Source organism: Prionailurus viverrinus, chromosome B4 (genome assembly GCF_022837055.1).
Source record: "Prionailurus viverrinus isolate Anna chromosome B4, UM_Priviv_1.0, whole genome shotgun sequence".
In the NCBI taxonomy this organism is placed as follows: domain Eukaryota; kingdom Metazoa; phylum Chordata; class Mammalia; order Carnivora; family Felidae; genus Prionailurus; species Prionailurus viverrinus.
Window position 1 is genome coordinate 7900001 of NC_062567.1, and position 22635 is coordinate 7922635.

Sequence of the window (22635 nt, forward strand, 5' to 3'; positions counted from 1 at the left end):
GAGCATGAGTGAGGGAGGGGTAGAGAGAGAGGGAGTCACAGAATGCGAAGCAGGCTCCAGGCTCCGAGCTGTCAGCGCAGAGCCTAATGCGGGGCTCAAACTCACAAACCATGAGATCGTGACCTGAGCCAAAGTCAGATGCTTAACCAGCTGAGCCACTGCAGCACCCCAGAAAAAGTCCTCAATTTAAAAAGCTGTTAATATTTTATCTCTCTCCAATTTTGGATATTTGGTTGTTTCCAATTTTGTGACGTTATAAAAAGGAGACAGCAGTATACATCCTTAGGCACACATCTTTGTGCTCGTTTCTGACTACTTCTATAGAATTCCATACAGATACGGAAATATATGATCAAAGTGTATAAACATTTTTGAAGCTGGGAAATATTTTATAAAATTGCTTTCCAGTAAAGTTATATTAATTTATGCTTCCACTAATAGTATACAAAATTTCCCATTTCACTGCACCCCTGTCATTATTGAATATTAAAACCTAAGAAACTATTTTCTAATGGGGATACTATATACAATTTAAAATTTTTACTTTTTCAATTACTAGCTAGTCCAAACACTTTAAAATATAATACACACAGAGAGAGGGAGCTAATCAATTACTATTTTTGTGGTAATTTCCCCATTGAGTTTTTTAAGTTTTCTTGTCAATTTATGGGTATTCTTGTATTGAGGATGATATTAACTGTCAGATTTGTTATGCATAGTTGTATAGAGTTTTTTTCTTTCCAAATTTTGTTCACAATATTTTTAGTTGTCAGGATTTAAAATTTTTTATGTGATCTAGTCTAATGGCCATTTTATCTATGATTTTTCCATTTCTTTTCTTCCCTCATCTTGAGATCACAAAAATATCTGACTAAATTTCCTCCTAGTTTTAAAATTCTTTAGGGGCGCCTGGGTGGCGCAGTCGGTTAAACGTCCGACTTCAGCCAGGTCACGATCTCGCGGTCCGTGAGTTCGAGCCCCGCGTCGGGCTCTGGGCTGATGGCTTGGAGCCTGGAGCCTGTTTCCGATTCTGTGTCTCCCTCTCTCTCTGCCCCTCCCCCGTTCATGCTCTGTCTCTCTCTGTCCCAAAAATAAATAAACGCTGAAAAAAAAATTTTTTTAAATAAAATTCTTTAATGTAGCTGAAATTTGTTTTAGCACATAATGAAAGGTAAGGCTTACAGTGAGTATTTTTTCAAATTACTAGTTTAGATTCTAAAGCCTGTTTATTGAGAATCTGTCCTTTTTAAATTTATTTTAGATGACTCTGTCATCACATCTCACAGTCAACACTATACCAACACTATCCTTTTCTGGATTATTGATTCTATTCTATTATTTGTATCACTCAACATCTGTTACTGTTCTGTTGACACTTTTAATTATTATAGTCCTGAACTATGTTTCAATTAAAAACGGTGCAATTTATCATATTTTTCTCCATTTCTTAACTCTTCTCATCTGCTGTTTATTCAGGTCAATGTTAAAATAATTTTGTCTTCAGGGTGCCTAGGTGGCTAAGTTGGTTGAACACCCCACTTGGGCTCAGATCATGATCTCACAGTTTGTGAGTTCGAACCCTGAATTGGGCTCTGTGTTCACAGCTCAGAGCCTGGAGCCTGCTTCAGATTCTGTCTCTCTCTCTCTGTCTCTCTCTCTCTCTCTCTCTGAACCTCCATTGCTCACACTCTGTCTCAAAAATAAACATTTTTTAAAAATTTAATAATAATTTTATTTTCACCTTCCCCAGGGTAGGTGTTAGTAGCCTCGTTGTACAGATGAGGAGCTGAGTCTCAAATAGGAAAAGCAGCTCAAAATTGCACATCTGAGTGGCAGAGGCATAAAGTAAAATCATTTCTTCTGGATCTCCTCTTTCAGCTCTAAAATGCTATATTCTTTTAGTAAAGAAAACATGAAAATTACTACCCATTCTTCTTTCGTGTGTGCCCCCTCTAGTGGCCATCACGGATATTGCAGTTTCTCAAGTGGACGCTACACAGTAATTATTTTTATAAAACAAAAATGTACGTTCAGCTTAATTTTTCTAGTTTACTTCAAAAATTTTCATGACACAAAGTTCATAATAATATTTGTCTAATGTTTGGGGGGTCATGGATTGCCAGGATTCTCTTAACAAAGAGCAGCCTCAGAAGACATATAAAACTCCAGTGAACATAAAGTAAAATTTTATAAATTCCATGGCTTTTAAAGTAATAACAATAGGAGATACAAAGACTTAACCAGATGTTTCTTTGTTCCTTTTTTCTCCCTTGACGTCATCTAAGTACTTTCATGAATAACTCTTTTTAAATTACCCCTCTAAGCTATTTCTTGTCTTCTTACCTCTCATTGTGTTGTTTAGTCCGTTTGTGTCATTCCGTGGGCACAGAGGTGCCTAGACAAGGGCGCACCGGGGACTGGAAGCCGGTCTGTGCTCAGGTAGTCACGTGGCGGCCCTGGGTGGGTCTGCACCAGCTCGAGGAAGGTCCACCTGTTTGTAATTCCCACAAAGCTCTGGGGTGTGTGCTGGCCAGGGGCTGGGCTCATGGCCCCAAAGCCACCTGCTTGAAACTTTCATCCCTGTTCATTTCCCACCTCTTTTTTTTTGGTGGTGATAGTGGTGTTCGGTTGGCTGGTTTTTGCCTTCTTCTTTTCTTCTCTTCCTTCCTACTCCCATCATCCTTCAGCTTCTTCCTTTTTATCTCTTCTTCATCTGTAAGAAAAGACAGAGTAAAATTTAATTTCTACACAAAAGATAATGTGTAAATCGGAGATTTTAAGTAAACTTTAAAAAAGTAAGCCAAACATAAGTTTACATATCATGAAAACTTAACCAAGCAAAAAGCACAATAATAAAAAGAAAAAAAGGGACACCTGGGTGGCTCAGTAAGTTAGCTTCTGACTTTGGCTCAGGTCATGATCTCGCGGTTTGTGGGTTCAATCCCCACGTCGTCAGGCTCTGTGCTGACAGCTCAGAACCTGGAGCCTACTTCAGATTCTGTGTCTCCCTCTCTCTCTGCCCCTCCCCTGCTTGTGCTGCCTCTCTCTCTCTCTCTCTCTCTCTCAAAAATAAATAAACGTTAAAAAAAAATGTTTAAAAAAAGAATTCTGGGAAGCACTTGACAAAATGTCTTTTTTCTTTATCCGAAATCCTTAAAGACAAGGGTTACCTATATTACCTCTCACTGGCGGGTGTTTAATATTTAATTTTTACTAAGCCAATTCATGCTAAATGAATTAGTATTTAACACAATATGTTCAAAAATAAATAAATAAACAGCAGAAAGCTTAGACCCATTATTCATCAAGGATTAAGGACCGGCAGTATTGATTCCCTCCTGGATTGGGTTCAGAAAGGGGCGGATAATAATACTTGCCTAATTAACCAGCATGTTGGGTAGATTAAAGCGCTTTGTAAACATTAATTAAAGATGCAGGGAGTTAGTTGAGGCCAATGTGTTATTAGTGAAAAAGGTGTCTCTCCTTTAATCAGGTCCGTCTTCCTGGGGAGGGCAAAGAAATGAGCTAAGGACGAAGGTATTGGGGCTCGGCCCTGAGCGCCGCCGTGACTCAGTCATTCCGTGCGGCCACTTCCTTCCCCCGTTTTCTGTAAAATGGGGATGCGGGTGCGCGCGCGCACACACACACACAGCATTTCGGAACACGGGTTTCAGAATGCCTGCCGGCTGGGTGCACAACCAACCCTACAATTAATAAAGCCCCGTAATTCTTGCTTTCTCCCTCCCTCGAGAGCTGTGCCGCCCCGTGGAAACACTGGTCACATTAGCTCTCAACAACTTAATGAAAGCCTTCCACCATCGGCTATTAACCTCAGTCGTTATTTCCACAGCCACGGAGAAGAAAATAGCACCGAGCAATGGGGTCAGGAGCCGCGGGAGGAGTTTCTTCGCCTCTCTGGACCTCAGTTTTCCCTCGGTGCAAAAAGGGGCACAGAAATCAGGGGCTCGTACTAAGGACTGCCTGAAATAACGTGTGCGTTACATGGCTCCTCCGAGGGTAATAAATAGTCCGTACTTGGGAGCTACTATCGAGTAACACGCCCTCTCAAAGCTGACGACGACCCTGTCGGAGCTCCAGACGCAGACCCTATTGCTCTTCTCGGCGGGTGTAGCTCGAAGGTGGCGCCGGGGGAGGGGAGGGTCCCCAAATTCAGACCTCGCGCGGCGACCGAGGACCCCTTCGAGAGGCGGCCGCGGGGCAGCTCCGGCGCGGGGGCCTGTCCCTTTAAATGGCCCGGGCGCGCGCTGAGTGTTTTGGGGGGCTGAGCCCCGGCGGGGAGCGCGCGGCGGGGCGGTGCAGCGCGCAGGAGCGAGCGCGCGGCGTGTGGGGGAGGAGGGAGCGAGGGGCGGGGGTGCGAGGGCGCGGCGCGGGTGGAAGCGCGGGACGGCGAGAGCGCGGCCTGCCTGTGAGCGTGCGGTGGGGAGCGCGCGGCAGAGGTGCGAGCGCCGGGCGGCGGCGGGAGCGCGCGGCCGGGCGGCCTGGGACTGTCGGCGAGGCGCGCGCGCGGGCTGACCCGGGAGCGGGCGGCGCGAGGGCTCCGGGTCGCGGTCCGGGTGGGCACCTGCGGTCCCCGGGGCGGAGGCTCCTTCCAGGTGAGTTCGGACCGTGCGATCCCCTACTGGGTCCGAGAGGCGGGAGGGTGCCCTGGCAGCCGGTGACCTCGCCTGGCACGTCGGTGAGCGGGGCGCCGTTTGGAGTCTGTAGAGGGAGGCTTGGGCTCGGGTGGGTTTCAGATAGATGAGGGTGACCCATTTTTCTTGTGGCCCAGTTCTCTGTACTTCCCACGCTGCCCCGCCGGTGCCCTGATTGCGTGGATCTCTTCTTGCGCGCTGCTTCCCTCCACCTCGCTTGCCCAACCTCCTGGAAGTTAGGAAAGACGCGCAATCCGAGGGACCCTAGTCGACCCGGTGGCCTCACCTACGGGAAACCCAGTGCCTCCCTTTGGGATTTCAGGGATTCGGTTGCGCCCTAAATTGGGGAGGTGGGGAGAACGCGGCTATTTTCGGCGCCGAGGATGTCCTGTTTGGGGGGCGCAAGGTAGTCCGAGGCACGTGTTTAGCTTTGGGCGCAGAGCGGTTACGAGTTGTCCCTAATATCCTTCCCCTGTCCCCACGGCCCTTCCCCGGAGTCGTTCCAGGACTCGTCGCCTGCCTTGCTGCCGCGGTCCTCGAACTCCCGGGAGCTCTGCTCCTTACCCCTGCGGAGAGGAGGGTAGGAGGCTAATATTGACAGGAGGTAGCCAAAGCCACCTGTTAAGCTTGGGTCCTGCGCGAGTGACCAGTAGATTTTTGTCCCCACCCCCACCTCCGAGGGCCGGACCACCAGCAGGTAACCGAATCAAGTGGGAATGCGTAGGATCTGCAGTGAATCCGGGCCGGAAGGGATTAAAACAGGAGAAGAAAATGTGGCCGAAATGATGCAATTTAACAAAAGGCAATACAGTAAAGTCCAGTATTTCTCCAAGGCTTTTTAAGTTTCCCAGTATTGTTTTACGGAGTCTAAATTTAAGCATCTAACTTTTTTTTTTTTTTTTTTAACCGCAGGAACTAACCTCAGAAAACTCTTTAACTCTTTGCCAGGCAGGATAGTTGGTACACAGCAGAAAACTTTAAAGGAAAGTCATTTTTTGTGTCTCCCTCCCCGCCCCCCAGCAGAATAAAACAAACGTTCAGGTCTGTTGCAGGAAGACTGTAGGAAGAAAGTTCCTTCTGGCTCTAATTTTAATGGAGAACATTTTTTCTTTTAATCTGTATTTCTGAAAAACACAGAAACACCAAGCCAGGTGTAAGTGTAAACTTGAGAAAGATGCTCACCGAAGAGATGTTTATTAAAGATACTTTTCTACTTTATTTTCTAAAGCACTGCATACTTAGGGTTCTAGCATGCACTAAAAAGTTAGCCCTCAAAGTTCCATGTCTGAATGTTACAGATTGTTTTTCTAGGTGGAGGAGGTATTTTCGTTCATGAGGCCAATGTGGAAATACAAACAAATGCCCTATTTACTTGGGATTGGGTGGGAAGGACGGAAGTTGTCTCAAATCTTTCTTGCCAGACTTGACAGCGTATGTATGGAATCTTGTGTATTTTCTTGCCCAGACCAATAAGAGCCACTTTTAAGTGACTGGATAGGTTCCTTGGTAACGGCGTTTCAAATGAGCTTTTCTTTGAAAATTTTGGACACTAATAATCTAAAAGCAACATGTTTTCTCCATTACTAAAAATCAGGAAGGCAAAATTAGAGTAATATTGGCTAGTAATAATTTAGAAAAGGCTGGAAAGACGAGAGATGCTTTTAAGAAGATTGGAGTGTGTCAGACTCTATGACAGTCCCCCTTTGCCTACTTTGGTGCAGGGGCTAAGTGTTCATTAATTCGTTCAGTGATATTTAGAGACTGACCACATACACCAGGCTGAGTTCTGAGTTCATTCTTGGGCACACAGACATATCTAGATAACAGCCATATGGCCCAGACTGATTAAAATCAGATCAAGTAAGCCTTCATCAGGAGCTGAAGATACACCTGGCCCTGGTTCCAAAGTTCTCAGACACCTAAGGAGCCTGTAGTTGGCACCCTGTGTTGATTCTAACGATCATCTCAAATAACTAACCCCATGAGGTAGAGTGGAGCCTTGAAGCCTGAAGGGAGAGAGGTGAAAGTCTTGGGTGGAGCAGAGCTAAGAACAGGAGAGCCTCTGGAACAGAAGTTCAGGTGCACCTTATCTCACAGTTGCGGGACAGCCGCCAGGGGCATGGAGGCCATGCGGGGGTAGGTGCCAGGGAATCCTAGGAGCATCCCAGAACTTGAGCTCTTTGCTTCGCCGAAGGGCAGCATTGCATTTCAGTTTCCGTTGCCCTTTCTGGTCGTGATGCTGGTGGCTTCCTAGCTGCCTGCGTGCTCTGCGGACGGGCCCTGCCGCTCTGCCGTGAGACACCACAGCACGCCCCCCTTGAGTCGTTGAGTGCGTCTGCTGGCCATTGCAGAAAAGCCTCTGTCCACACTGGCACAGCAGGATCACTAGAGTGGACTCACTAGTAGTAAGTAGCCTCTGTGGAGAGCCGCAGTGAGGCTGCGCCTCTCAGTAACGCCCTTGTCCCCCTTCTAGACTCGCAGCATTAATATTGAAACCTATTTCAAGAAAGTAGGTGCTGGGTTTATAATCCATGCGGTCAGGATTCGTGGTAAAGGAATGTGTAGGGCAGAACATTCCCCCTTGTTGGAGAGAGCGGTGATAGCACTTTATGAATGCAGATCTTCAGACTGGATATTTCCAAAGATCCTAGCACTGTGAAGACTTGAATCTCTTTATTTCCTAAGTTGTACTAAATACATATATATTATCAAGTTTATCATTTTAAAGTGTACACATCGGTGGCATCGAGTACACGCACGTTCGATGTGTTTGAGAAGAATGTGTTTTCTTTAATTTGTTTTCTGTAGAGTGGCATGTGGGTGGCTCAGTCAATTAAGCCTCAGACTTTTGATTTTGGCTCAGGTCATGATCTCACGGTTCAGGAGTTCGAGCCCCGTGTCGGGCTCTGTGCTGACAGTGCAGAGCCCGCTTGGGATTGTCTCCGTCTCTCTCTGCCTCTCTCTCTCTCTCTCTCTCTCTCTCTCAAAAATAAATAAATAAACATCAAAAAAATGTTTTCTGTAGAGATCTGCAGATATCCACTAAATGAACCTTATTAATTGAATTATTCCTCACTAACTTTGTGTCCACTTAACATGTCAGTAACTGAGAGGGGTACAAGAGGTCCCTGACTTGATGGTTTTTAGACTTGACGATGGTGCAGAAGTGGTACACATTCGGTAGAAACCATACTTGGTATTTGGAATATGGATCTTGTCCCGGGCTAGCGACCTGTGGTCAGTCCTCCCTCGGATGCTGGGCAGTGAGACGCAGCTCCCAGGCAGCCGGCAGCCGAGGACAGACATCCATCCACCGACAACCCTATCCTGCCATTCTGTTCTTTGAGCATAGTGTTCAGTACATTATGTGAGATACTTAGCATTTCATTATCAAGTAGGCTTCGTGTTAGAGGATTTTTGCTCAACTATAGGCTACTCTGAGTGTTCTGAGTACTTCTAAGGTAGCCTCGGCTATGTTTGGTAGGTTCCATGTATTAAATGCATTTTCAGCTTAAAATATTTTCAACGCAATATGGGTTCATTGGGATATAATCCTATCATAAGTCGAGGAAGATCTATATTGAAAGATACCACTGTAATGGGGGCTTTGTCAATATCTCCTTGTATATTTTTTAATGTTTAGTTTTTGAGAGAGTGAGAGTGTGAGTGGGGAGGGGCAGAGAGAGGGAGACACAGAATCCGAAGCAGGCTCCAAGCCCCCAGCTGTCTGACATGAAGCTCGAACCCTTGAACCCACGAACCCCAAGATCATGACCTGAGCCGAAGTCGGACGTTTAACTGACTGAGCCACCCAGGCGTCCCTCTATCTCCTTGTATTTTTTTTTTAATTTTTTTTTAACGTTTATTTATTTTTGAGACAGAGAGAGATAGAGCATGAACGGGGAGGGTCAGAGAGAGAGGGAGACACAGAATCTGAAACAGGCTCCAGGCTCTGAGCTGTCAGCACAGAGCCCGACGTGGGGCTCGAACCCACGAACTGTGAGATCATGACCTGAGCTGAAGTCGGACGCTTAGCCGACTGAGCCACCCAGGCGCCCCTCTCCTTGTATTTTAAGCTAGAAAATATTCTGAGGCTTTGTGCCTACTACTTTATATGTTAATATCTAACAATGTGCATTTGTAAGTTTATATTGGTAGACAATACAGTGTCTAATAGGAATTGAACTTTTACTATTACGTAGTTATCTTCACCATTAATGAGGATTTTGCCTTAAAATCTATTTTGCCTGATGTAACATAGCCAGAAGTGATCTTCTCGTTGCTGCTGTGAATATTGGCTTGGTGTATCTTTTCCCATCCCTTTTATTTTCTTTTAAATGCCTTTGCTGAAGTATAACTGACATTCAGTAAACTGCACTTATTTAATGTGTGAAAAAAGAAAAAAGTAAATTCACAGTGTTGTGCAGCCTTCACCACTATCTAGTTCCAGAACTTTTACATCACCCTGAAAGGAAACCCCATTCCTGTAAGCAGTCCCTCCCCATTTCCTCCCTACTCCAGCCCCTGGCAACCACTAATCTGCTTTCTTTCTTTATGGATTTCCCTGTTCTGGATATTTCATATAAATGGAATCATACAGTATGTGGTCTTTTGTGGCTGGCTTCTTTTACTTAGCAATGCTTTCAAGATTCATCCATGTGATAGCATGCATTGGTACCTCATCCTATTTATTTATTTATTTATTTATTTATTTATTTATTTATTTATTTAAGACACAGAGCGTGAGCAGGGGAGGGGCAGAGAGAGAGGGAGACACAGAATCAGGCTCCAGGCTCTGAGCCATCAGCACAGAGCCTGATGCAGGGCTCGAACCCACAGACCACAAGATCATGACCAGAGCAGAAGCCGGACGCTCAACTGACTGAGCCACCTAGGCGTCCCATACTTCATCCATTTTTTAAGTGGCTGAATAATATTTCATTGGATAGACCACAATTTGTTGACCCATTTATCAGTTTGTAGACATTTGGATTGTTTCTACCTTTCAGCTGTTGTGAGTAGTGCTGCTATGAACATTTGTTTACTAGTTTTTGTTTGAACACTTGTTTTAACTCTTTGGAGGTCTGCACCTAAGAGTGAAATTCCTGAGTAAGATAGTAATTCTAAGTGTAACCTATCAAGGAATCACCAGATCATTCTCCATGGCATCTACACTATTTTATATTCTTGCCAGCAACACGTGAGGGTTCAATTCCCCCACGTCCCGCCAACATTTGTCATTTTCTGTATGTGTGTGTGTTTGTGTTTGTGTGTGTTTAAATTGCCATCCTTGTGGCCATGAAGTGGCAGTTCACTGTGGTTTTGATTTGCGTTTCCCTAATGACTAATCGTGTTGAACAACTTTTCATGTGCTTGTTAGCCACTTAACAGGTCTTCTTTGGAGAAATAGCTTTTCAAGGACTTGATTTGCTTTTGTAGTAGCTTTTATATTGCCAAAATCTTGCATGTGAGTGAGTGTGGTTACTTTTTTTAGGTTTATTTATTTATTTATTTATTTTGAGAGAGAGAGCGTGCAAGTCGTCGTAGGAGCAGAGAAAGAGGGAGAGAGAGAATCTCAAGCAGGCTCCGCACTAAGAGACGTGGGGCTCGAACCCACAAACCTTGAGATCATGACCTGAGCTGAAACCAAGAGTCAGACGCTTAACCGACTGAGCCACCCAGGTGCCCCAGTGTAGTTATTTTTATAGGGCTTGGTTTGTGTGTTATGTTCCTTCTGAAACCTTCATTCTGTTGTTTTGGGTTTTTTTTTTCCCCAGCCTCTTTTTGCAGGCTTCTGCTGCTCCTCCTAGGGGACTAATGTTCTGACTAGAGCTTTGAAATATTTAATATTCTGCCCATTTTAGTTATTGTTCCAAAGGCCTCAGGTGTTCCTTTGTTCATTCAAGCAATATTTGTAGCCTGACCATCTGCACTGTGCTGTGCCCTGAGCTAGTCACTGGGTATACAGACATACCAGTCCTTACATGCTTCTTTTTTGATGTCTGCAGCTACGTTTTATTTTATTTTATTTTTTTTTAATTAACAGATTAATAGTGCCTGACTTAGGGAAAAAGAGCAGCACTCAGCTGGAAGTGAGGGCGTCTTCCTCCTATTTTCTAGGGTTCCTCACTTTGCATTTCTGGAACTTGGTTTGCTGGTCTGCGAAATTTCGGGTAGGACTAAATGACTTCTCAGGCCCCTCAGACCTTGAAACTAAAGAGGATAAATTAAGGATTCATGACCGCTTTCTTTTACAAACCTAATTCTGTGAGTGCACTTAAAATAGTTTGTGTTGCCCAATTTTGCTTAAAGAAATTATCTCGTGTAGGAAAAAAAGATGCATGTGCTTTTATGCTAGACTATACCCAGGCGAGTTTGGTCACTTGCTTCCTTCCAAAATGGTGCGCTTGGTATTTTTTCCTGTAGAGATTCAGAGGGTTTGAGGAACTTTAGCGAACATTTAAGTTCCTACCATGGTAGGCACGGTGGGGAATATAGAGAAGGATAAGGTGTGGTCCTTGGCTTTGAGAAAGCGCTGACCTAATAAAGGAGGTAGGATAAACGTCCATAGGAATCCGTAGCAGAGGCCCACTGCTCTCTTTTGGGAGCAGAGGGCAGAGATGCTCTTTCCTTCAGGGCATCAGAATACCTGTTGGAGGATGTAATGGTGGAGCTGGGCCAACAAGGGGAGGCTGCTGGAAAATCAGAATGATAGAAATGTGGATTTGGTTACAACACTGAGGAGTTTAGCCTTGTGTCTGAGGCCATGAACCATGGAAGGCGTGCGGGTTGGGTTATGACAGCAGGTCCCGTCTTCTGGCTTCACTGTGGCGTAGACGTCTGTATACCCAGGGAGTAACTTGACGTTGAATGGGATGTTCAGGGTTGAGGAAGGGAGGATGGAAATAGGAGATAAGATGGTACAAACAAGGGGATGGTGCCAAAGATGCCAAATCCTGAATAGATGTTTTGGTGCAAGAAGAGTTTAAAAAAAAAAAACAAAACCCCACCCATTATCCCAGAGCAGAGAACGAAGGACCTGGACCCAGCTCTTTCTGACTTGCCAAATCGACTTACGGGTTTCAGACCATAGTTTCCTTGTATGTTAAATTGCCCTCCACACACCCTAGATGACCAATGACTTTGTTGACTGAGCTCCTACGAGTGCAGGCAACTTCACTTTACGAATCAGATGTCTTTACAATGTATGCATGGTGAATATATTGTGTGCATGGTGAATATATTCTTTCCCCCTGCAGACTCCTTGTGTGATGTTAGAGGTGTCTTCAGAGAAAAAACATTTTAGTATCAACATGGAGTAAAACCATACTTACACTACAGTTTCATTTTAAAGAATACTTTTTTTTTTTTTTTTTTTTTTGCCGTGGCTAGTTATCAGTTCTATTCCAAGAACGTTAGGTTCACCATGTAAAATTACCAATATCCGTCTATTTTTGACCTACACAAATGGCAACTTTATGTGATTTCAATTTAATAACGGTGGGCTTGTTAGACCCTTCCCTTTTCAACCCTTGTAAGCATGCAGTCCGTGAACTTGGAAAACTCATGTAAAAACCGTGCATTTAAATATTGTTTATTTCTTAGCTAATTCCCATTTTATTGGGATGTAAGTTCTTACAGAAGGTGTTCCCAGGAAGTGTCTAAGAAGGGAGCCTCTGTCTACATATCCAAGCAGCAGGGCTGGCTATAGGAGGTCTTGGAAGAGGGAGTTAAATGTCCGAGGCAGTGGGTGGGTTGACCCAGCAGGGTGTCTTGTGTGAGCTTTGCTCCCCCCTCGCTTGGATTTAGATCTGTACCATCTGAGACAAGCTTATGTCAGTCAGATCTCTACTTCCAGTCTAACCAGGTGTTATAAACACCAGTGCTACATAAATGTGCATTACCTCAGCTTTACTTTTGTTGTGAGGATGAAAGAAACATTCAACTAAGAATTTTTAGTTTCTCAGAAAAAAATAGCATTACTCAATAATAAGACATAATTATTACTTCTAAGTAAGAAGTACGACATTTTATCTCCCCATTGTAGCATGTAGTGGGTGCTCTGGTAATATTTGCTGAATAAATTCAGAGAAAGCATACAAACCTGTTTAACAAAAGTAGAAGTTAAATGGGCATTTTCTTCTCTTTTACAAAATTTGTTTAAGGGGAGCCCGGGTGGCTCAGTCGGCTAAGCATCTAACTCTTGGTTTCAGCTCAGGTCATGATCTCACAGTTCATGGGATCGAGCCTGGCATCTGTGCTAACAGTGTGGAGCTTAGGATTCTCTCTCTCTCTCTCCCCCTCTCTCTCTCTGCCCCTTCTCCCCATCCCCCTCTCTCTCAAAAAAAAAAAATTAAAATAGAAAAAAAATTTTTTAAATTTAAGAATCCAGAAATGCAATGGGCGTATAGAATGTCACTTTTTTTTTTTTTTTTGATGAGCTAAGAATAAGAATAGAACTAGATTTTGCTCTTGTTGAAGCTTTTCTGTTTGCTTCCTCATGTTGTGTGGGTCATTCCTTTTTGTCACAAGGAACTCCTCTGAAATGTAGTCAAGGTTGTTTTCTTTTTTTTTTTTTTTTTAATGTTTATTTATTTTTGGGAGAGAGACAGAGTGCCATTGGGGGAGGGGCAGAGAGAGCCGGAGATGCAGAATCCGAAGTAGGCTCCAGGCTCCAGGCTCCAGGCTCCAGGCTCCAGGCTCCCAGCTCTCAGCACAGAGCCCAATTCGGGGCTGGAACCCATGAACCCTGAGATTATGACCCGAGCCGAAGTTGGAAGGCTTAACCTACTGAGCCACTGAGCAGGTGCCCCTTCAAGGTTGTTTTCAGATGAGGTTTCATTTTGGGAAAATCTAATTTCCACATCTTCTGTTCGGTGATAGGAAAGGGCCGGTAGGAGGCCCTCAGGGCCTGTTAACCCAGCCTAGCTAGGTGAGGCCTCTACCCTGAACTTGTTTGCTTAAATGTAGGCGAATCAGTTACTCTCATGTGCTGCCGCCCTCAGTAAGTTACCGTCTCCTATAAATAGCTGAAACACTATTCACAGTTGAGACAGTCTGAAATGAATCTTGGCTTTTGACATGGTTCAGAAAGAGCTTTTCAAAAGAAAAAAAAAGTCTAAATGAAAGCGTGGTAATTGTTCTGGGGAAGTAAAATTACCAGTCTTTAAAATGTATAATTGTATTTAATACCCTTGAGTGCCAGTTAGAGTTTAAGGCCCTAAATTCTTACAGAAGATGTTTTAGTGGGAAGAGGAAGAAAACCAACTCAGAGGAAAAGCAAAAATTGCATGGAAAAGATGCTGAACTGTTGACTGCATCAACAATTTAAAATTCCAGAATAAAACTAAGTCTCTACCCCCAGCACCGACCAGCTTCTGCCTGAGGAAGATTTTCCTTTGATCTTCAGGGCTGGGGTCCAGTCCCAGTTTGCCAGTTGGCTTTCTGAGTATTTTTTGGAAGCTTTCTTGTCTTTCCAAGGTTTTTGTTTTCTCGACATTGAGAAAAGCCTCTACTAAAGAATAGTTACTATGTATCTATTTTACTTCAGCCGTTTATTTGTTAGGGGCTTATTTTTTAAGTTAATTTTGGGTGTGGATTACACTTACAGATGTACACATGCATGCATTTATACTGATATTTATTACATGTTAATACTGGGAAGCATTACTGGTTGGGTGAGTCTAATGTATTTATTGGCACCAACAGATCATAATTTTAACAGATCATAATTCGTGAAGCTAAGTGAAGCATCTCCTCTATGGCTGTATTTAAAGTTACTTCCCCTGTGCTCTTCATTTGCCATTGACCAAAATATATATGAAATATATAGGTTGAATGAGAGTACCTTGTCCTAAATTTGACCGCTTTGGTCTATGGATATGATAAAGGATGGGTCACCACAACGAAGTTACCATGTTTTATTTTTACTTTATGTTTAGTTATAATTTTGAGAGCGAGAGGCACAGAGAGAGAAGGAGACAAAGAATCTGAAGCAGGCTCCAGGCTCTGAGCTGTCAGCACAGAGGGCCATGCGGTGCTCCATCCCACCAACAGCGAGATCAGACCTGAACCGGAATCAGAAGCTTAACTGACTGAGCCACCCAGGTGCCCCCGAACTTATGATGTATGAAATAACTCCTAAGTGTTTAAACTTTTATTTTTTTTCATATTTTATTTTTAAGTAAACTCTATACCCAACGTGGGACTTGAACCCACAACCCCAAGATCAAGAGGTGCATGCTCCACCTACTGAGCCAAGTGCCCCTAAGAGCTTTTCTTTTAGATCAAAGGTCTGATTTAAGGATATTATAACTTAAAAAATAATAAGATGGTTTTAACATGTAAATTTTGTTAAGGACTGAATAGTAAGTCTCTATTTTGTGGCAAATGTTTTCCAAAGTCCCGTGGTTACACTGAAAAAGAGGGAGAGAGCGAGCGAGCTTTGCTCACGAGGCTCTTGTAGTCTAATCGAAGAAAAAAAGAATTCCCTGCATAGCGAAACCGGATGTGATCTGACGCATCAGAGCGACCAAGAGATAGCAAGAGGTCGTCAACGAGAGGTGAAATACAAGCAGTGGGTCCTGAAGGAGCTGGTGGAGAGGCCAGTGATGAGCAGCAGCAGGAAGCAGGGTTTGAGAAGGTCTGGTTGCGTTTCTGAGCGAGGCTTTGGAGGAAAGCAACAGGGGAGCCCGTCAAAACCTGGCTCAAGCCTGCCCAGAACATTACGCGGACCAGGCAGATAAAATGTTTCTATTGTAGCAAACAGGGTGGACGAGACCAGGTTGGGCCGGGGCTGGAGGCGCCGTAAGCCCCGTGTTACAGATAGGTGGGTCCCTTGGCAGTACAGATCGGGAAGCCGAAAACCTCCGAGCTCTGGCGGGCCTGTGGTGGGAGAAGTAATCCTGGGTTTTAGAAGGCTTGTTTCGGTCCTTACAACTCACTGGCGAAGCCTGTCCTGCGTGTTTTATTTTTAACAAGGATATTGAGAGTCGACAACTCAAAAGAGCATGTGCAGGACCAGCAAGGGCTCCACGCCGCGTCTCTGTGTGCGTCTGCGCGGCGCGGCGCGGGGCGCAAGGCGGAAGCGGAGCTGTTCTCAGAGACCCCCACGTGCTGCAATACCCGCCGTGAAGTCATTTTTAGGGAGTCAGCCTGGTACATTATTTTTAGGGGAGAAATGAAAGGGTTCGTTTAGTCTAAGAATTTCTGTTAAAGCCCTAATTAAGTTGAATAATAGAAAAGAGAATATCTGTATTCAGTTTCTGTCTCACTTCTGGATTGGGTTAATAAAACAATAGAGGGAGCGCCTGGGTGGCTCAGTCAGTGGACTGTGCAACTCTTGATCCCAGGGCTGTAAATTTGAGCTCCACTTTGGATGTAGAGATTACTTAAAAATGAAATCTTAAAAAATAAAATAAAATAAAGGGGCCCCTGCGTGGCTCAGTTGGTTAAGCATCTGACTCTTGATTTCAGCTCAGGTCATGATCTCACGCATGGTTCCCGGAATCAAGCCGTGAGTCAGGCTCTGCACTTGACAGCATGGGGCCTGCTTGGGATTCTCTCTCTCTCTCTCTCTCTCTCTCTGCCCCTCACCTGAGCTTGTTCTCTTTTTCTTTCAAAATAAATAAACTCAAAAAAAAGTAAAGAGTTGGTATCATTCATAGCTTCATCTTCTAGTTAATTTCTTGTTATAAAAAACTCATTTTTAACACACGCTATTTATATAAAAGTAGGAATTAAGGCAGAACCAGATAGGAATGAAAAAAGTAGGACTCCTGCCGTTTTTGTTTGAGTAAATCAGAGCTAAGTGCCTATCATCTCCTTTTGTGTTCAGATGAATGAATGTTGTGCAGAGCTACTAGCATTAAGGCCAACAATGGCTATTTTGTGTTTACTGATTATTTCATCTAGGAGTGTGTACATTCCAGTAAAAATGGCTGTTCTCTTTATTTTCACCCACTGCTTACCCATATGAAAAAGCCCATTCATGATAATGAGCTGTGGTGACTCAGAAACAGTTCCCACTGTGAAACTCGTTCATTTTTAATGTTCTTGAAGGTCAGAACCTCCCCCCCCCCCCATACCTTTGAAAGAGCTTGGCTTTTAAATCATCATATTGAGATTTCTTGGGAGAGAGCTTTAAAGATAATTACTTTCCTAAGATTGTTTTCCTACGTTTTGGAACAAGTCTTTACAGAATTCCTGTGAGTGGACGTAGGGGGACTGAGCTGACGGACTCAGTGTGGAGAGTGATTCTGCCCGTTACTCATGGGTGTGCACACTGACCCTCCCTCCTGCACAGCCTGACGTGGGAAGGGGGCTGTCTCTAGGATTATTTCTGTCCCTTTCCCAGCTAAGCTGTGCTTCTGCTGGCTGAATCTTAGCACTGTTGGTAGGTGGCATCTAGACAGAGTGAGGGTCTGAACCACAGGTCCGTGGGGTTCAGCATCCTAGGACACAATCCGGGTCTTCTCTTTTATGAAGAGTTTACCCTGGTAAAGAGTGGGGGCAGTTCTCTTTTTTAGAAAGTGTCACAAAGGCACACTGAGCAAAATTAGTTCCACATCACTCGGTTAAGATGGATAGTTTTTCCATTCATGTTCAGCACTAACAAAGGCAGCGATCACCCTTGTGGTTTTGTGTAGCCTGTCTGGAGGGCATCTGAGTCTTTCTTGTAAGGTGTGATTCCCTTCCCCCACCTAGTGGGTATAAAGCTGAATAGTTGAAGGTGAGGGAACTTCATATATTTGTTCCAGCTTCGATTCTTCGGTAAACTGGATCAAATCAACCTTTCCGCGGTTAATTTCGAGCTAAATTGTAATCCAAGAAAAGTTTATCTTAAGTGGTTTCTCCTTCCTTTGAAAGCACTTCCCTCCTGCATTGCCTTGGGGTTTCTAGACTACACAGGTCTCTCTTCTTCCGTCATTAAGTCGGAACCCATCTGTCCCGCATCATTTCCTTAGATGCCGGACCTTTCACACGTTTCCCAGGTGATCCAATGATCTGATCAATCATTCCTCTCCAAACTTCCAGGTCATCTTCCTTTTCTGTTTCTCCAGCAGTAGGAGTGAGGTACAAGCAGGTGTATACTCTAGGACAGTCATGTGCCCACCTGTCCCTGCCACTGGCCTGTGTCCCTGGGTATGGGTGTAAAATACAGTGTTTTGTGTGTGGGTGGGAAATTGATGTAAATGGAATTGTGCTAAGAATCTGATTATAACGTTTCACTGAATACATTTCAAGACTTCTCCCTGCCACTGTCCAGTTGATTGCTTCTGACTGGTATACAGTATTGCATAGGAAAAGCGTCTACCAGGGTTTGATTATTCTTGGAGTCCCGAGTGGGCGACGAATCTAGATTCCCACCAGCTCTACTCCGCAGCAAGCAAGGTTCCCCTGTATTCCTGGAGAATTCCGACGGCGTAAACTGAGCAGTGGGATTTTTGGATCATAGGACGTAGTTTCACTAATTAAGCACTGCCAGACGGCTCCATGGAGGGGTGGTATTAATTTCACAGTCCCCAACCATGGGACATGAAGGTTCCTGTTGCCCCACATTCTTGCTGGTATTTGTTATTTTTTAGTTATCTAATTTTTGCCAATCCAGTAGGTATAAATAATGGCATATGGTAGTTTTAATAGTTAATAGTTTTAACTTCTAATTCTTTTGTTCACCAGTAACATTAAACATCTCTCACTTCTTAGTCACTTGGATTTCTTCTCTGTGAACTGCTTAATCATATTCCTTATTTATTTTTTTCCTGATGAGTTTCCTGTCTTGTTACTGTTGGTTCACAAGAATATTTTGTATATTCTAGCTATCACTTCCTTTTATGAGAGGGTAAACCGTCGTCTACCAGCCTGCCTCTTTTCTGTTAGCATTGCTTATAGTGTCTTTCATTTTTATATAGATAGATTCATTGCAATTGCAATTTTCACCTGAGGATTTGTGTTTTTTGAGTCCTCATGAATAGAAATATCAACGGAGCAGAATAGGAAATTCAGAAATAGAACCTACCATGTAAACATTTAGAAATAACATTTAGTATTTCAAAACAGTGGAAAAGATGCATTTTTCAATTCATGGCATTTGAGTAACTGCATAACTGTGGGGAAATAGAGCTCTCCTTCACACTTCACACCATGTAAATTCAAGTTGGATCCAATCTTTAAATAGGAAAAGTGAAACCATAAAAATGCTAGATAGAACATATAGGAAGTGTTTTCTTGACATCCTTAGAATAGGAAAGGCCTTTCTAAGTCTGCAGAACCCATGAGGTATAAACCAAAAGATTGATGAATACAACTTTATAAAAATAAAAACTCTCCAAGTTAAAGTACAAATTAAGAAATATAGGCGTCTTCTGGTTGTTCGTGGCTCTTTGTTCTTCCAAATACATTTTTTCTCCTTTTTTTAAGTCTCTAAAAAATTAGAAAACTAGCCTGTTGGATTTCTCTAAGAATAGCTCTGTTGTGATTTTGATTATTCTATTAGCTCCACTGTCCAATAGAACTTTCTAGGATGATGGAAATTTTCCAGTAATTATTGCTTGACATACAGCTAGTGCAGCTGAGGGACTGAATATTTTAATTTAATTTTAGTTAATTTAAATTTAGGGGCTCCTGGGTGGCTCAGTCAGTCGAGCATCCTACTCTCGATTTTGGCTCGGGTCATGATCCCAGGATTGTGGGATCAAGCCCTACGTGGGGCTCCGTGCTGAGTGGAGCCTGCTTGAGATTCTCTGTCCCCCTCTGCCCTTCCCCCACTTGCACTCGGTCTCTCTCTCTCTCTTTCTCTCTCTAAAAAAACAACAAAACAAAACATTACTTTAAATTTAAATAATTACATATGACCAGAGTTCATTAGACAACCCACATCTATAGCTTCAGTGCAATTCAATTTTAGGAGAACAGCTCATTTTTATGGTATTGACTCTTTTAGTCCTGAATGTGGTTATCTCTTTATTAGTTCCTTAGTGACTTTCAATAATATTTTATTATTTTTTCCAAAAAAGTTTGCACATTTTTTGTTAAATTTATTTTTTTTTGTTACACCTATTTCTAAGTAATATATACATATACACATATATACTTTGTGCAATTTTGTTTTATATTATTATTTTTTATTTTATGTTATTTTAAATGTTTTTTTTAGTTATTGTTTCTGGCTAGCATATAGAAATTGACTTTATTATATATTAATTTATATCTAGTGACTTTGTAAAACACACTTGTTGATGCTAATAATTTATGAGATTTTTGGAGTTTTCTACAAATACCATAATTACCTGTAAATACTGACATTTTTGTTTCTTCCTTTTTGATCCTTATGCATTTTTTTTTTCTTGCCTTATAGGTGGGGTAGTACTTAAAATACACTATGCAGTAGAGGACAGCAGTGGTAATAATGGGAATGGTTTTAATGTTTGGTCATTAAGAGTGAGGTTCGCTGTAGTTTTTGTCATTAAGTGTGATGTTTGCTGTAGTTGTTTATAGATACCTTAAATTTGGGTTAAAAGAAGTTCTCCCCTCATCCTTTGTAAAGTTTATAAAAAATTATGCCTAATATTAAATTTGTCCAACACTTCAGCTATGCTAAATCTTCTGTTTACCCCCATCCACTTGAGTTTTTAAATTGCTATGAATTTTTTTTTTTCTTTAAAAAAAAAAAGCTCAATTTGGTTCTTTTTTAAATGACCAGGGTAGGTCATTTTGTATGATGGGACAGTTTCCTTCTGCCAGGAAGAGAGAGTCCTCGGAGGTATTTCATACCGCATTCCGCATCTGAAAACCATTTCAACGGGCCAACCAGGCTATCTCGTCCAGCAGACCCTGGAAATGAGGGTTTCTCCATGGGGCTTTGCTTACCTTCTCTCGCCTCGCCTCGTAGCTAATCAGTAGGTTTCTCCTAGTCCTAAAAGCAAAACAAAATAGGTAAACAAAACCGATGAGTCAAAATACCTTTCTCCAACCCAGTAGTTCCTGTAGCTACTGCCTTTTTGTCCTTCCCGTCACACCTCAACTTTTTAAATTTTAATTCCAGGGAGTTCACATACAGTGTTACATTAGTTTCAGGTGTATGATACAGTGATTCAGCACTTCCTGTACCTGGCGCTCATCACAACAAGTGCACTCCTTAATCCCCATCACCTATTTCACCCACCCCCGCTCCGGACATCACACCCCAGCTTCTAAAACAGTTCACTATGCACCCCACTCCTCCGTCCCCGCGTTCGTCTGCTGTCGTGTGCTTTCCGCTCGACTGTCTCTGTACTGCTAGCTCTTTATAAGGTCACCTTGGTTGGTGGGTTCAGTGGACAGTTTTTGGTCCTTAGTCTGTTTCGCATTTTGGCGGCCGCGGTTCACTTCTCTTTTTGTTCTTGAACTGTACTCCCGCCCTGCCTGTTAGTCATGAAAATTTCAAAATCCCTTCCCTTTAATCTCTCACGTTTTTCTGTTCCAGCCTTATGGCCACAGCAGTTTCAAAGTCTTTATATCATCTCTTAGGTGAACTAGGAAAATAACTTGATAACTGCTTTTATTGCCCCTGAAATAGATTATTTATTGGATCGTGAGTATATGCAGCATTCAAAACAGAAAAAAATACACATGCTCAGGCTTTACCCTCACAAATACGTTCAGTAGGTCTAGGTCAGATACCTCGCTGAATTAAAAACCAGTGCCTGTATCAGGTTCCTCTGTGGAAAAGGTGACTCTTACCCATCAATTTGTTGTCTGCTCACTGTGAAGTAGGAAAATAGCAAACATCTAAAGAATATGCTTAGGCCAGAGAGGAAGGTAGGCCTCAAATTGAAGCATGTATTGATTGGTAGGGAAAAAACTTGAATTATGAAGCCTTTTTGGGAATGGGTTAAAGTTGATTGCTTTTAGGAGAATGGTCAAAGTGCTGTTCCAGGATTAATCCCGTGAGAACACAGCAACAGCACAGGGAAGAAGGGAGATGGAGACGCTAGGACAGCAGTTAGCTGGCTTTGCCATCACGTGGGCACCGGGGAAACTGGTCCCAAACTTGGTGGTGGGACTAGAAAAGGGGTGGATCCATCTGAAGAAGTACAGGAGGGCTGGCTGCTGGTTGATGGCGAGTGGTAGGGAGGGGCAGGCCTCAGGGACATCTCCCAAGCTGGGTGTGTGTGCCACAGCCAAAAGTCACCACGTCTGTGGATGGGCTTTGACTGGCATCATTCATCTTTGGAGGTTGGGGTGCTTTCGGATGCATGATGGAAAGACCTAGCTCCTGAGGCTGTTCTGTACACCTGACTGTAGCTATTTGGAACTGAGATGGGGCGGGGTGACGGTGAAGGTGGGCTTCATGCTTGATGCCTCCAGGTCATTGTAGGTCTTTCTGGAATGCATGGGGAAGATGAAGAAGAGGAGCTGCCTTCCTCCCTTGTCTCCAGTGCACTCACCGGAGGGTGTTCACTTGCCTAAAGTCCCACAGCCCCACCAGCCCCACCAGGTCCCGCAACCCCAAATAGCCCCTGTCCTCCCCACCCGCAATGCTTGGCAGATGGAGATTTACTAAGACTGTAGATCAGTTGTGGCCTTGACCTCCTTCTCTCTGCTCAACTGATATACTAGACCTCTCCAGAGAAGGACGTAACTAGTAAATAATGAGAGATAAGCGCAGGAGGTATGAGAGAATAAACAGGAAATGAGCACACGTGTCTCAAATTCCAGCTCAGGTGATGTTGGGCCTGTCGGGACTTCTCAGCAAGGCTGATTCTGCTCCTCTGGTAGAAGCTTCTTCACCTGTGGGGTCTCTTCGTCTCCCTTGTTGTGAAGTACGCTGTTTGCAAACCCAAAGAGTGAACCCATGGTTGGACAAGGAGGCTAAATATTTTAGGGTGGTAATGACCATCCCGGATTCCTAGCTGTGGTCACTCCTGTCAAACCTGTCTGCCCCGTGTGGCGTGCTACTTCTCTCCTTCCATTCCCTTTCCAGGCCAGACTGGAGAAGGAG

The 22635-nt window shown here is 43.5% G+C and overlaps 1 protein-coding gene and 1 long non-coding RNA gene across 5 annotated transcripts in view; one reads left to right on the forward strand and one right to left on the reverse strand.

The window, feature by feature from the left end:
• Positions 1-2920, reverse strand: part of LOC125169858 (uncharacterized) — a 38966-nt gene extending 36046 nt beyond the window's left edge. For both annotated transcript variants that reach the window (XR_007153816.1, XR_007153815.1), the window contains exons 1-2: positions 2875-2920; positions 2344-2713 (exon numbers count right to left, since the gene is read on the reverse strand). This is a non-coding gene — a long non-coding RNA (uncharacterized LOC125169858). The remainder of the gene's footprint in view (positions 1-2343; positions 2714-2874) is intronic.
• Positions 2921-3956: 1036 nt separating this feature from the next.
• Positions 3957-22635, forward strand: part of PROSER2 (proline and serine rich 2) — a 46005-nt gene continuing 27326 nt past the window's right edge. The window contains exons 1-2 of one of the 3 annotated variants that reach the window (XM_047867866.1): positions 4491-4613; positions 14594-14778. The gene's annotated coding sequence lies outside the window, so the exon portion shown is untranslated. Of the gene's footprint in view, positions 4018-4474; positions 4614-14593; positions 14779-22635 lie in introns of those variants that run through there. The other 2 variants (XM_047867867.1, XM_047867865.1) reach the window with 2 other exon arrangements.